The sequence below is a fragment of the Ascaphus truei genome, chromosome 2, assembly GCF_040206685.1.
Source record: "Ascaphus truei isolate aAscTru1 chromosome 2, aAscTru1.hap1, whole genome shotgun sequence".
Lineage (NCBI taxonomy): Eukaryota > Metazoa > Chordata > Amphibia > Anura > Ascaphidae > Ascaphus > Ascaphus truei.
In genome coordinates, this window is record NC_134484.1 from 60,765,001 (window position 1) to 60,779,779 (window position 14,779).

Below are 14,779 nucleotides of genomic sequence, written 5' to 3' on the forward strand. Positions count from 1 at the left end.
TAGGACCTGGAACCATGTTATGAGAAGCGGCACAATTTGCGTAATGCTGTAGAGGTGTCTGCCAGAATGGGGTTTACATTTATTTCTCAGGATGATCTGGTGACGAGAAAGGATTGTAGGCTTTCTTTTACGTTAAAAAACGACCTCTTGTTTAACTGAATCAAATAAGGTGGTTAGAAAACTCAATTTTTTTAAATAACATTACAAATGACATTGGTGTGGTTATAAGTCATAACACCAGGAAATGTATCAGGTTTATGTACAGTGCCGGTACATCTCTCCTGCCATACACACATTTAAAGCTGCAGTTCAGTCAATATCCTGCATGTTTGGTTTTTTTAATAAATCAGTTCTGTAGTAAGAAAAAATACTTTTAGCATTTTCTGTTTTTAAAAAAACAACTTTGAAAGACCAATTTTCTTGTATTCTATTTTAACAGCCATTTGCTAAGGCACTGCCTCTTCATGTCCTGTCACAAGCTCTGGCACACCCCTTTGTGAGCCCTGCCCTCCCTCTAGCACTTGTCAGTGCATGAATGCTCATGAATATTCATGAGCTTCCACTGCCAGTCAAGCAGATTATAAACAAATGCCAGCTTTTAATATGTCACCAAATTTCGACCTATCAATACATGGAAAACGAATTGAGCTGCAGCTATACTGTTCTTTAGGTAATTAGAGATTGCACACATGAAACTATTGAAGTAAAAAAATAAATGTAAAAAAAAAAAAAAAAAAAAGACTGAACTGCAGCTTTAAAGGTTCCTTAAAAAGACACTTTTTCAAGGAGACTTATCCAACACTCTGCTGACTTTTCACTTAGTCTCCCTCAGAATCTAGATGTTGACAACCAAACCCTTGTTAAGAAACTCACACAAACTATTCCTTGTGTCTTCACTCACCTCCTTCTACATTGTAAACTTCCTGGGGCAGGAACCTCCTTCCTATTGTCTCAGTTTCTCTCAACATATATGTACTCTTTTGTCATACAATGACATACTGCGCTGCAGAAAATGATGGTGCCATACAAATACAAGATAATAATAACATTAATAAAAGTACAACTTAAAGAAACTTGTTTGACTCCCAACCAAAAGTCATGTAAGTCATTTAAGTCATGCAATTTGGTGTCATTTAATGAATTTGAACACAGAGTTAAAATTTAGTGCTTGATATTATGTACAGAATTTTGAGATAAAGAACCAAGGTATGAAAGCAGAAAATAGCACATATGAAAATGTTGCACATGCCCATTTGGAATGCTTACCCAGAATAGGAACACTAGCAGAGTAATGACCTGTCTAGGCCCTAGAGCTCAAATCCTCCTTCCTTTGAATGAAATAAACAGACAACACTTAAGTGAGGAAACAAGACAACAGCTTTATTAAATTATATTAACAACCAAATGGCCTTGCCAGACTGATCTTGAGTCATGGGTCGCGCTGTTGCCAGAACTCTGGCCCAGTAGATGTATTACTATGATTGCCAAACGTCCTGTCCCTTATTTCATTGACTTGTCCCGTTTTCACTGAAATGTCTGACAGGACGCATAATTATCCCGTATTTTAGTGCCTTGATGTGAAATGCCTGATATTAAAATGTAATAGATTTCTACTTTTCTGTAATAGTCACCTTTTCCGATAAATGTCGCCTTTGTAAATGATTAAAATAATTAAGTTAGGACACCGCTTGGTCATCTCCAAATACCATGGCACCCACACATATAGGCGTTACTTTCTCTTCCACCACTACTTGTTAGTTCAGTGTGCATCTTTGCCTGTCTGGCCATGCGCAGAGATGATGGAAAGCAAAGAATATAGCGGTCAAGTGGGGGAAGAGAGAGGGGTGGGGACAGAGAGGAGTGGAGGGGGGAAAGGGCAGTGGAGGGGGGAAATAGAGTAGATGGAAAGAGAGGAGAAGGGGGAAATATAAATTGGTGGGGGGGGAAGAGGGAGGGGTGGGGTGAAACAGATAGGGGTGGAGGCAGAGAGAGCAAAAGGTGGTGGCAAAGGGAGAGAGGTGGAGGGAAAGAGAGGGATGGGGAGGAGGTAGCAAGGGGAGAGTGGAGAGAGAGGGGTGGGAGAGGACATGTTGTATGCAGTTAATTCATGAAGACTTGTTTTTGGCTATCTCACTAGCTGATTCTGAAGCAGGGCTGGTGCAACCACTAGGCGGCATATTTTGGGGGGTTGAGGGTGTCAGCACGACTCGTGGGAGGCCAGGAGCAGAGCAGAGGAGGAAGGATGAACTGCAGAGGAGGAGAGTGGTGGTATCTGTGGCAGAGGATGCCCCAGCACTCTGACCTCAGTGACCTGGTAGAAAGTGAGACCTTTCAGTTCCTGACAGGACCTCCACAGCCAGGTAAGGAATTTTAACATGAGGGGAACAAAAAGGGAGAGGATTGTCTTGGGTGGGGAAATGTCCAACCAACATATAAAAGATTCCAAAATTTCAAGGCAAATTTGTTTTTGGGGGAGACATGGGTGCAAGGCTGAAGGTTCGCCTAGGGTGCCAAATACCCCTGCACCAGCCCAGAGCATGACTTTCTGTCCCTGGTGTCAGGGATGGGTACCACTATGGAAGTGGATGAAACATGACATTTCCCACTGACCTGTGTGCTCCTTGACCTTTACCCTACAATCCAATCTGTGAACAGAAAAAAATGGGTAAATATTTTTCCACAATGTAGACGGACTTTATTATTTTATAACATAGTTAAACCGTTCAAAGTGGGAAACCACCATCAGATCTATTCCACGCAGTTTTTGTGAAATCCACAATTGAATTTTATATTAAATCCACTGGCAGATTTTGAAACACCTGTTTTGCCCCAGAACCTGAAATATGGATTTTGCTGGAGGAGAAGAGTGAGAGAAGGAAGGGTTCATGTCCCCTCAAACCTCCCTCCAAATAATATATGGAGAGACACCTGTGCTCACAAAGGAGCACACCTTAGGTACCTGAAAGATATGCTAATGAATATGCAATGGGTATTTAACTGACTTGCAGCCCATGCTAGTTTTGTCCCATAGCTGTCTCAATTCAGATGTTTAAATACGTAAATAATTTGTACTGAACTTATTTTGTAGTATAGCCTGATGAGCATTTTTATCATGTAAATAAGTTGAAGATGCACCTGAACAATTACAACAACATTGCAGGGAAGACATTTACTGTCAGTCAACTTCAATTGGGAAGAGCTTACCAACTCAGAACAGTGCATTGGTCTCAGAGCCATGATAAATAAAATCAGAATCACTCAAGAGGCAGAATTTGCAATTATCCACGCCTCTGCACTATAGAGGTTAACATGTTGTATGCATTTAATTAATGAAGACTTGTTGTTGGCTATCTCACTTGCTGGTTCTGATAGATTCAGCCTGACTGCTAAACAAGAAGAAAATCATTGTCTTTAGCAGAGGGTACAATTTGTTATTTTTTTAACCTGAAATCTGAACTATAGGCATGAAACAAGAGTAATGGTTTGTTTAATATAGTTGATCTATCTATTTGGACAGCTGTGGGTCAAGGACCATACAGTATGTACTTGCCTAGTTTATCCTAAAATTTTGATCAATGTGCAGTAAATTGTCTCTCTAGATCAACAAGCCCTCTCTTTAAGTGAGCCCTTGCATCTTTATCCAGAGCACAGCACTTACAATGTTGCCTATACATTATAAAATTAACACCATCACATGTGTTTAAAAGTGACAATAATTCATTGAAACGCTTTGCACTGTGCAATCAGAAATGGCTAAGGCAAAATACGGCTGTGATATATGAAAACAAAGCAAAAGTCAAAATATATTAATTTAATATGTCAATATTATTTTAATTATTTACAGTACCTTTGCATATTTCACAGGTATCTCAGGTGTGTTCACAGCCATTTACCTGCTACAGAACTGTAACGGGTATTCCCTCTATCCCAATCACAGATACCGTGTGTGTGGGTGGAAACTTAGGTGTTACCAGGTGTGGTGCGTTATACCTGTCAGGCTCACAGGAGGCCTGAGCCTCCGCCAGTGAGAGCCTGGGGTGAATCCTCTGGACCGTTCTCGGTTTCAGCGCCTCCACTTGTGTAGGGTTCTAAGGTTGTAGAAGGTTGCCTACACAGGACCCGCATATACAATAACCACATACACAGGAATGTATATAACCACTTTACTGTAACGCAGAATAATCACACACTTATAATACTAATACTTCCCCTAGAGGGTAACTCCACAATATAACTCAGTCCCAAGTGTCTTTCACTCCACTAGGAGTGTACCTACCCACCACCGTGTACCCCCACACCGTGTCCACAGCCTAACCCCTTTGTCCCGTGGTCAGCGCTGCCACTATGTGTAATTATAAGATATATATAGGATACGTTGGTGCACTTATGAAGGTACCTGCCGAGCGCTCCTGCATTCGGGCCTGCAAGCAACTTCGAAAAGGATCTGCCGCTTGGTGATTCCGTCTGATCCGGTGTTTCCTCGCACGAGTGTCCGCCAGGGGCGATCCCACCCTGGAGATAGTCTCTATCTTTTTGGGCACAGACTTGAGCCCAAGTCCCTTCTCGGAGAACGCAGCGTCCGCTGTGTCCCTATCTAACACTAGTACTACTGTGACAGGGTCCCTAACCTACGGCCTGTCCCTGTAGCACCACAAGCTGGGGAGTTCAAGACTTATCTGGGGCCTAGGGGGTTACTGGCCTAATGCAGTGGGTCACTGACCCCCTGCACTCACCTCCTTCCCCTAGCTCTTCCCGGTCTTGACTGACTTGTCTCCCGCGCGCGTGAAATGTATCTATTCCCTGCAAGCAGGGAGCTCCCACAGCCCTATTGGCTCCCTGGCGTCATGGGGCCGCTCCCGAGGCTCATGGGACTTGTAGTGCCATCCAAGAGCCTTCCCTGGTAGGCTAGGGTTCGCGCGCTTGCTGCTCGCGCATGCGCAGCTGTCCCGGCCGCCCGAACCTACTGCGCATGTGCCAAACTATCCAAGATGGCGGCGCCCTGCACGGGAGCCGCTGAGAGCCCTAACGACACGCCCGCGGCCCTAACAACCGGCCACTCGCGTCCCCAGGCACCCTCCGCAACAGTTCCCATCTGCACCTCACTCCTGCAAGCGCCGACGGGTCCGCCATTGGCTCGGCGGCACCCGCGATCGCCAGCCAGGTGAGGGAGGGGCGACGGGCAGAGGGGGACCTGGCTACAGAACTTTAGGTTAATCAATTTGGAGGTGTACAAGAACAATAGGTCCTATCCTAAATTCTCCTCTCCAGCCCTCACTCCTCTCCCTCTCTCCCCTCTCCTTCCTCTCTCCCCTCTCCTCCCTCTCTCCTCCCTCTCCTCCTGCTCGTACCTCTCCCTCCAGCAAAAGCCCATATCTCTCTGGCCATGACTTTCTGCGCAATCTGCAATCTCGCATATTATAGTATAGCATATAAATAGGACATTTTGGGAGTTTGCTTCATGCGCACAAAAATATCCATACTGTACTGCATAGAATTGCATAGCTGAAACCAAATTGCTTCAAAAATGTCTGTCTTTGCACGATTTGGACCTGCACCCTCTTTGGGGTGTACGGCGAGATGCAAATCTGCTTGAAATGGCAGTTTTCGCCAGGATATGCACTTAATGGAGTTAAATGAATAGGCTCCTATGTGACAACTTTATGGGCCATATATTATCATGATCTAAAGATCTTTTTCACTAATCAATATACACTGCAGGATAAGGGAATAAAAATAATAAACTAGCACGTTTGTGCCAAGTGTGTGCGGTGTCAAGTAATGCTCCCTTCTCCCTTTGCTACATCCTCCAGTTTCCCTTTGAAACCATTAGAACCTCACTGTTCCCAAGCTATTCCCCCAAAAGTGAGCAAAAACGGATATATGGCACACAGCCAAAGAGAGTGGGTCAAAATAGAGCATAACAAAATATTTTATATTTATATAGATATATATATATATCTATATATATATATATCACGAAAAAGAAAACAGTGCTAACAAATGAATCTAATGATAAATAAATATCAAATATGTACCACAAAATGAACAAAGTCCAGTTTGATATCAGATATAAAGTGTCATCAAAATCCTTTTCATAGGATTGTGGAATCAAAAGCCAGTTGAATAAATGATGAGGGGGGCTGGTGAATCCAAAGGAGAATCACTCCCCGGTAACTATGGAAAAAGGAAAAAAGCGCACCCCCTAGTGCAATAACCTCCAAGACATAGAATAAAATTGTTTTAATATAATAGATGTGTGATAGAAGTGCACACTTACAAGATGGATAAAGAATCGATTCATATAAAGGTATCTTTGGTATAACTGTGTGGTTAGCCGGGTGACAGAGAGGAGAGGCAACCGCCGATATTCACTACCACTGCAACCCCATGGAACACTGCCAGATATTGTAAGTAGCAGTAGTAGACTAATGCCAGCAGGAAACGATGTCCCGATCTTCCAGGATAATGCTTAGGGTCCAATGGATCTATTCACCCCGCCGTACCACCTTAGTAAACATCCAAAATGATAGTGTCCACGGTGATCTCAAAACACCACGTGATCAACGTGATGACGTCAGTCCTACGCGTTACGTCGGTCTAAGCCGACTTCGGCAGGGAATTATGACGTGTATGGTGCTACTAGAACATATATATACTCACATAATCGGATTTCATTGGTCATAGGTCTTAAAGACACAGCTGATCATAATAAAAATAAACACATGATTACAGAAAGACAAATAAAGGGAAGGTAAAACATTAATACAATAAATATACTTTAGAGCATCACAAAACTACAGTACCATATATGTAAAATGAAATCAATAATAAATGAAAAACATATAATAACTACATGAATATTAAAATACTGAATTAAAAATTATAAATTAATTAAAAAGGATGATATACTGAAACAGAGAGCCTAATACACTACACAATAGCGCTAATGTCTAGGTTCTCATTTACCCATAAGGTTTTCTGGATGTATTTTTGCTTTCACTAATACACTTTGATTTTCAACATTGAGTGCTGTCTCTTGTTTACCAATCCTTGGAACGGTAACGTATAACTACATTCTCTATATGGGACGTGCACCTGTGGCTTACCAGCACCTATTGGAGTGCCAACTGCCTTATCTGACTATATATATATATATATATATATATATATATATATATATATATATATATATTATAATCAAATGCACCATCGCCGGAAGAAGAGATCAGTTTATCTCGAAAGCTCGCACAAATATAAGCATTTTGTTAGCCACAGAACGGTATCATCTATTCATTTTTGATTATTAAAGATACGCTAACACGTACCGATACCTCTACATGTACATACACATATATATATTTATTGTAACATATATATATATATATATATATATCTATATATATATCTATATATATAGATATATATATATATATACACACATTGTGTCTAATTTTTATATTAGGCCAGGGACTATCCCAATTACAGTAGGTCTTGAGGGGTGGGTGCATGCCCACTAGCTCATGCCTTCAGGGAAGCATTGTCCCTTTCCATTGACTTTATCTTTTGAGACACTTTACTCACCTATTCAATTGACATATCTCTAAAAATGAAGGGGAGGATTGGCTGGACATCAAACCCGAGAAAAAAGCACTAACAACTCACCGGGTGATACAAAAATAAAAAAGATTTATTTAACTACATGATAAAACCAAAGGACATACTTGGGACAAAACAAGGGAATTCTCCTCCAACTTATATCTCTAGCCTCGTGTCCTGTGTCTCTCCTTATACGTGATCTAATGTTTAGTGTATATACATAAAACCAGAGACAGAACATAAAACACAGACAGAGCTCAGTTTTAGCACATCCAGTGAAACTCATACACGGTACAGTGCCTAAATACTGCTGCGGCCAAGTTTATTCGAGCATTTGCCCGTTCTTGGCCGCAGCAGTAGCCTGGCGCGCGCCCGAGGGTGACGGGCGCGCGCCGAAGCAGCGGAAGAGCGCCCTCCGATCGGGGCGCTCTCCCTACCGCTGCCGGGTCCGCCGGGTCCCCCGGAACCCCCTGCCGCCATCCCCCACATCGCAGGACCGAGGGAGCCCTGGACGCGCGTGCAGGGGGCGCAGGCTCCCAAAGACGCGTGACCGCGCGTCACGCTGAGGGGCGGCCACTAGCAAGCCGGGAAATCTCCCGGCTTGCGGATCTGGCCGCACTGCAATTAAGTGTGTCGCCAATGTATATATGTATAAATATCTATTAAGTAAAATGGTCTTTTAGTTTAACATTTTTGGCCAAAATTGTTGTAAGCCCCTGAGCCAACTGCACGGCAGACCACAATTCAGGGGTCCCTAACGCTAATATAAATTCTTAATAACCTGTGTGATAACAGGAAGAATGATTTATAGTAAATCTGTCAATATTAGTTGCAAAGTTCTAAGTCTGATTGAAGCCTTTATTAACCTGTACATTACCAGGAACAGCACTCTGTATTAGAGTTGTCACAACCATCCTGCAAGCAAACAAGTTCCCCTGTGTGGAAGATGCTATGGAGTGAGCCCTTAACCATTTAAATGTGGGAGGGGGTGAGCTTCAATTAAGTAGGAGGTTGCCACCCTCCAGTCAGCCAAGACTAGCTGAAACACAATTGTAAAGTATACTGGACACCTAACAAGCTCCTATTGAACCCCCAAAATAACCACAACATATATATATATATATATATATATAAGCATATTAGTGTCACAGAGGAGTGCAACTGAGCATGGCAATATATATTTAAAACCAGAGACAGAACATAAAACACAGACAGAGCTCAGTTTTAGCACATCCAGTGAAACTCATGCATGGTACAGTGCCTAAATATATATGTATAAATATCTATTAAGTAAAATGGTCTTTTAGTTTAACATTTTTGGCCAAAATTGTTGTAAGCCCCTGAGCCAACTGCACGGCAGACCACAATTCAGGTGTCCCTAACGCTAATATAAATTCATTCTTCCTGTTATCACACATGTTATTAAGAATTTATATTAGCGTTAGGGACCCCTGAATTGTGGTCTGCTGTGCAGTTGGCTCAGGGGCTTACAACAATTTTGGCCAAAAATGTTAAACTAAAAGACCATTTTACTTAATAGATATTTATACATATATATTTAGGCACTGTACCGTGTATAAGTTTCACTGGATGTGCTAAAACTGAGCTCTGTCTGTGTTTTATGTTCTGTCTCTGGTTTTAAATATATATTGTCATGCTCAGTTGCACTCCTCTGTGACACTAATATGCTTATATATATGTTGTGGTTTTTTTGGGGGTTCAATGGGAGCTTGTTAGGTGTCTAGTGTATATACACATTGATCCAGAACTAGAGCGCTTATACCACCAAAAATCTTTTCTATTCCCCCAAAAGTATTTGTTTTCAGCATCCTAGTGACATTACCATTACTCGATTGTGTCCGATTTGTAACTGCTACCAGCTTCACAATGTAGACTCAACGATCAAACTAAAAGAGAGAAGTCCAAAGGATGAAGCAGCTGTCTCTGAGTGGATCCGGTGAATCTGTATCTTCCTTGACCCAGGCTTCACAGTATAAGCCGACTAATGAAGTAGACAAAAGTTCTAGGGTATGCAAGTAATAAAGTGTATAGAAAGCTAAAAGTTACATGCCCACAGGGATCTCATTTGCATGTCACTACCCTGTATCTTCTTCTGCCGCTTAAATCAGCAGAACAGGCTGCATTGCGTTTTCATTTATTGTAACACCCCTATCCCACCTGGGATATAGAGATATGTAGAGATAGGGTGTACATGAATAACAGTGTCTCTGATTTTACTATGACAGATTTAGACCTGCTCATTAGAGTCTTAGCTCAGTGGTTACCTCTTATCTCAGGGTCTTCTCTCAGTGGGGTCAGGGCAAGGCTGTAGAGAAGTGGAGAAGCCAGGAACTTTTAAATTGATGGTATTTATTATGCACAACAATTGCTTAGAGTCCATACACAGAGTTTAGTGAACAGGGCATTCCGCCATTGTACAATGCATCAGTGTACAGCCGCAGCATAAAGACAGGTTTTAGTGGGCATCATTGAACAGGGTATTCCACATTAATAACCTTCTCCTCCTCTAGACAGGAGTTCCATGCAGGCAATAGAGAAACTAGGACCTCACACCTTTCACTGAATGTGGAGTATGGAGTCACCACCTCCCACGCAAGAGTGGCCTCTCTTGGTTACCTAAATCAAGGACCATACATCGCAGGAAGCTCATCCTTGTCTGTTACAACAAGGCAGGGGGGGTTCCATTTGTTCTTGCCTGTCTGGCTTGACCAGCTTCTAGCTGGAGCTGGTTTGGTTGCATTCCCTGTGGTCCCTCTATCATAAAAAGATCCCTTCCAGGGAATTTCTCTGGGGTCCCTCTCCCTCTGGATAGTTGTTGGACTCTTCACCCCCAGGAGCCAAGGCCCCTGGGTATACAGGACAGCACTCACCCCCCTTTGGGGGTAGGCTAGGACCGTCTTGGGTAAGAGAGGACACAGGACTGCACTATAATATAGAGAGATAACATCTTTATACAGGAGCAGGAGCCAGCTATTCTGCCCCAGTAATTGGGTAGATTTAGATGTAGGAAGGCCCTCATCCTGTCATGTGATTTCAGCATCTTCCAGACCCAGACATGTACCTGTAATCTGCAACATAATTGACACACAGGGGAAGCTCTCTCACATGTACGGCCTTGTGACTGATTAACCCTGGCACTGCCTGCTGTTACTTGGACTAACATGCCAAGACAGAGAAATATAGCAGGGTTACATTATTATTATTATTATTTTAATTACAGGGTTGAAGCAGGGGCTGAACGGTGTTAATTTAAGCCCCAGGGACCCCTTGCTTCCAGAGATACAGACCTCCGTAGCGGTGCCGGTATCTCAGCAGCAGAGAAACTGGTTGCCTAACATAATGGCGGCTTTAACTGATCCGCATCATACAGGTCAATAAGAAGCCGTGAACGTCATCCGTTGCGGCTCTCTATTGAGCTGTGTGACCGGGACATTTAAACTGCACAGGGATACTGGCACCACTACGGAGGTATCTCTGGAAGCAGGGGATCCCCATAGGTGAAATGAATGGGGTTCAGCTCCAGTGACCGCCTGCTTCAATCCTATAATAATAAAAACAAAAGTCAATGCAATGGAGCCTGTTCTGCTGCTTTAACCACATTGTCAAATGTGCGAGTGAGGTGGGGACCTGTGGAAGTCATGTAAAGACACTGAAGGATCTTTGAGTCATATTTACAGTTCTAAGCAGTGATACTCCATAATACGTCTTCAAGAGCAGGGTGTCTTCTGTCACCAGAAGGTGTTTTATGGAGTCACACTTCTTAGTAAATATTAGTGATGTACCGAATACCCGGAAATTACCCGGTACCCAGCGCTTTTTCAGCTACCCGGACATTACCCGGACATTACCCGGACCCGGCAGCAGGGGGCTTTGCCCGGCACCGGGTAGGAACTGGCGCTGGGTAATGTCACTGTAAATTAAAATACTTCATCACCTACCTGCAGCCGGCGACAGAAGATGAAGAAAACTGGTGAGGAAGACCGCGGCGACATCTGTGAGCAGCAGCAGTGATCCTGGTGGTGGTGGCTGTAACAGAAGTCCATGTTCAGCCAGCGGGAGCAGCAGGAATACAGCACACAGCTGATACCAGTGTGAGCCAGGGAACCATGTGACCAGAGCAGGAGTGTTCCTATTGAACAGCCGGCTCCTCCCTGAATCACAGATCATTCACTGGTGCCTTGACAAAGCAATAGAGTGAAACGTACGTCGGCAGATTACGTGATTACGTCACAAGTGAATGATCTGTGATTATGGTCGAATCAAACCCGTTTTTAACCTCGTCCATGTAGCAATGTTCTTTTAATACATTGCTGTATTTTTTAATTTTCTGAGTGGTTTGGGAGCTCTATCGTGCACTGGCAATTATTATTGGCTATATCGTTATGCCTAAATATGCCATTTACCCTAACTCCCCTCTGCAGAGCTATCATTTTTTTATCCACGATTGTAGCACCTTCATACCTTATATTGGATATTAGAGCTGTTGCGAGGGTTTATCCCCCTACCCCTCCCACTTTAAATACACAAATAGCAAATATGACCTTATATGGCCAAATCACTTGAACGGGCTTGTAAGGTTTGTGCCAGGTTTCAGAATGGGAGGTCTCTGATGTAGTAGCATTCAATCCCTGCCCTACTGCGGGTCTCTACGTTTGAGAACATTATGTCCCTACAGTGGAAATCTCCCGGGTTCAGACACATCAAATACGTAAGTGTGGATAGGATTGATTGTTGCTTCTTGTCAGTTTACAAGTACTATAGTTGATTTGTTGACGTTGCTAACTATTTCTGGGTACCTTTTTGTTAAAGGATGGAATTAGGATTCTTTTTTTTAGTCTTTGGGTCTTATTCTATATCTGCCAAAGCAGGCTATCTGGCCATTTTGGGACCTTTCCCAATGACTTCAATGAGAAATGTTGGCCCAAAACTGCCCGATAGGTCACTTGGGTAGATATTGAATGAACCCCTATAACTGGACTGCACCATACATCCCCCTGCTTCCATATTTAGAGTAGAATGTCAAGAAGCAACATTCTTGACAATAAGTTAATCACTGATGATCAATATAATGCTATACAGTAGGAGCAGGGATGTAGCTATAGCCCGGGCAGTCCGGGCAAAGCCCGGGGGCCCGCTCTCCCGCTCCCCCCTCCCCCAGAGTCTGCTCTCCCCTGCACGCACCCCCATCCCTGACCAGCCGTAGAGATAGAGGGGGGAGATAGTATGCTGTGGTCGCGGCAAGGGGCCCCAGGAGGTATTAAAGAATTAACCAGTAGTCCATAATCCCTTGAGTCAGAGGAGGACTGCAGGGGAGGAGCGCGCTCTAGCAGTGTGACCCGGAACTTCCTGTCTGCTGCTAGAGCGCGCTTGCGGTACTGCTCTGTTCTCTGACTCAAGTGATTATGCACCACCGGCTAATTCCTTAATACCTCATGGGGCCCGACGCCGCAGCATAGCAGCATCTCCCCCCACCTGTTTCAGAGTGAGTCCTAGACAATTAACAAAGTAGGCTTGGGGGGGTGGGGGGGAGACGATATGATTGATGATGGCCCGGGGGACTGGAGGAGATATGATTGATGATGATGAGGGGCACTTGGGAGAGATATAATGATGATGAGGGTTACTGGGGGAGATATAATGAGGATGAGGGGCACTGGGGGAGATATAATGATGATGAGGGGCACTGGGGGGAGATATAATGATGAGGGAGTCTGGGGGAGATATAATGATGATGATGGGGACAGGGGGAGAGATGATGATTATGATGATGATGATGATGATGATGATGATGATGATGATACGATCTGAAGATGATGTGGGGAGAGATGTTGATGATCATGATGATGACGATGATGGGGAGTGAGCTGATGACGGTGATGAGGGGGAGAGATGAGGAGGAGGGATGAGGAGGAGGGATGATGAGGGAGAGGATAGGGGGAGGGAGAAAAAAAATTGCAGTCAGTACTAATATTAATGGGGCCCTCAAAAAATGTTTGGGGGCCCGCGCATATCTAGCTATGCCACTGAGTAGGAGCATGTGATGCAGGCATTCCAAGCACCAGCACCTACCAAATGAGACCATCAGTATTGACTGACATTGTTTTCAAGGAAGCAAAAAATTTAAATTAAATGTATTTCCAGAACTGAAGGGCTCGTAGGGTATTGACTGGTAAAAACACAGATATAAAGAAAAGTAAAGCGAAAAGAAAGAACTGTATTTTTAAATGAAGCATATTTATAATGTAAATGCATCCAACATAAAATTTGTGCAAATTGTGCAATTTGTGCTATAATAAATAAGACTCCATTAATTATAGAGAACATTTTCTCCACAGGGTGTACCATTTAGTAAAAAAAAAAAAAGTAATAATAATAAAAAATATATATCGGACTGCGGTCAGCTTGTTATAGGAAAGAAATAGGAAATGAAAACATACATTGCATAAAACTATGCAGATTAATGAATACATTTAAGGGTTTTTTTTAAAGCAAATGTAAATGTTGAATACTTTTAAAGCTCTTTGAAATTAGAAAAGGAGAGAGACATTTAAAAGTTAAGTATCATGGTCCATATTTACTGAACTATGTTCTGCCATTAGACATCTTCCAGCAAGGTGGCCCCAAATTTGATATACTGTATTCATTAAAACCGACCAGGGGTGCAACTAGTCACCGGTGGGCACTTTACCCCCAGGGCCCTACATGTTGTAGAGTCTAACTTCCGTGTTAGGACCAAATGAGTGGCCTCCCTCCAGGGCCGGGTAAGGCCCCACACCACAGGTAGGGCTTAGAAAGGGGGTGTGGAGAGAGGGGGGGGCCTTAAGAAATGCTGGCTGCTAAAATACGTGCTGGCACTGTGTGAGTGGGTCCCTAAAGATGGTGGGTGCGACGGCACGTATGGTAATTCCGCCACTGAAACCTACGTATGTGCTGCTTTCCTTTTCTTACCTGAAGATATTCTGAGTTTTCCTAGACCTTGTGTATTTTGGGAACACATTTTATTGTCAGCTCTGCTATTAGTCATTCTTAATGCTTTTTGAATATGCCACATTGTAAAACTCTATGCGTTCATTTAATGCAATTTACATGATTATTTTGAGCGGAACAGTTTCCGCGACTGAAGTAATCCAATTTTTTCGAAAGGTATAAAATAAACAACAAC

General features: G+C 43.2%; 1 protein-coding gene across 2 annotated transcripts in view; it reads left to right on the forward strand.

The window, feature by feature from the left end:
- The window catches only part of DPYS (dihydropyrimidinase), a 144,435-nt gene that overhangs the window by 107,584 nt on the left and 22,072 nt on the right, over nucleotides 1-14,779 (forward strand). The window lies entirely within an intron of this gene.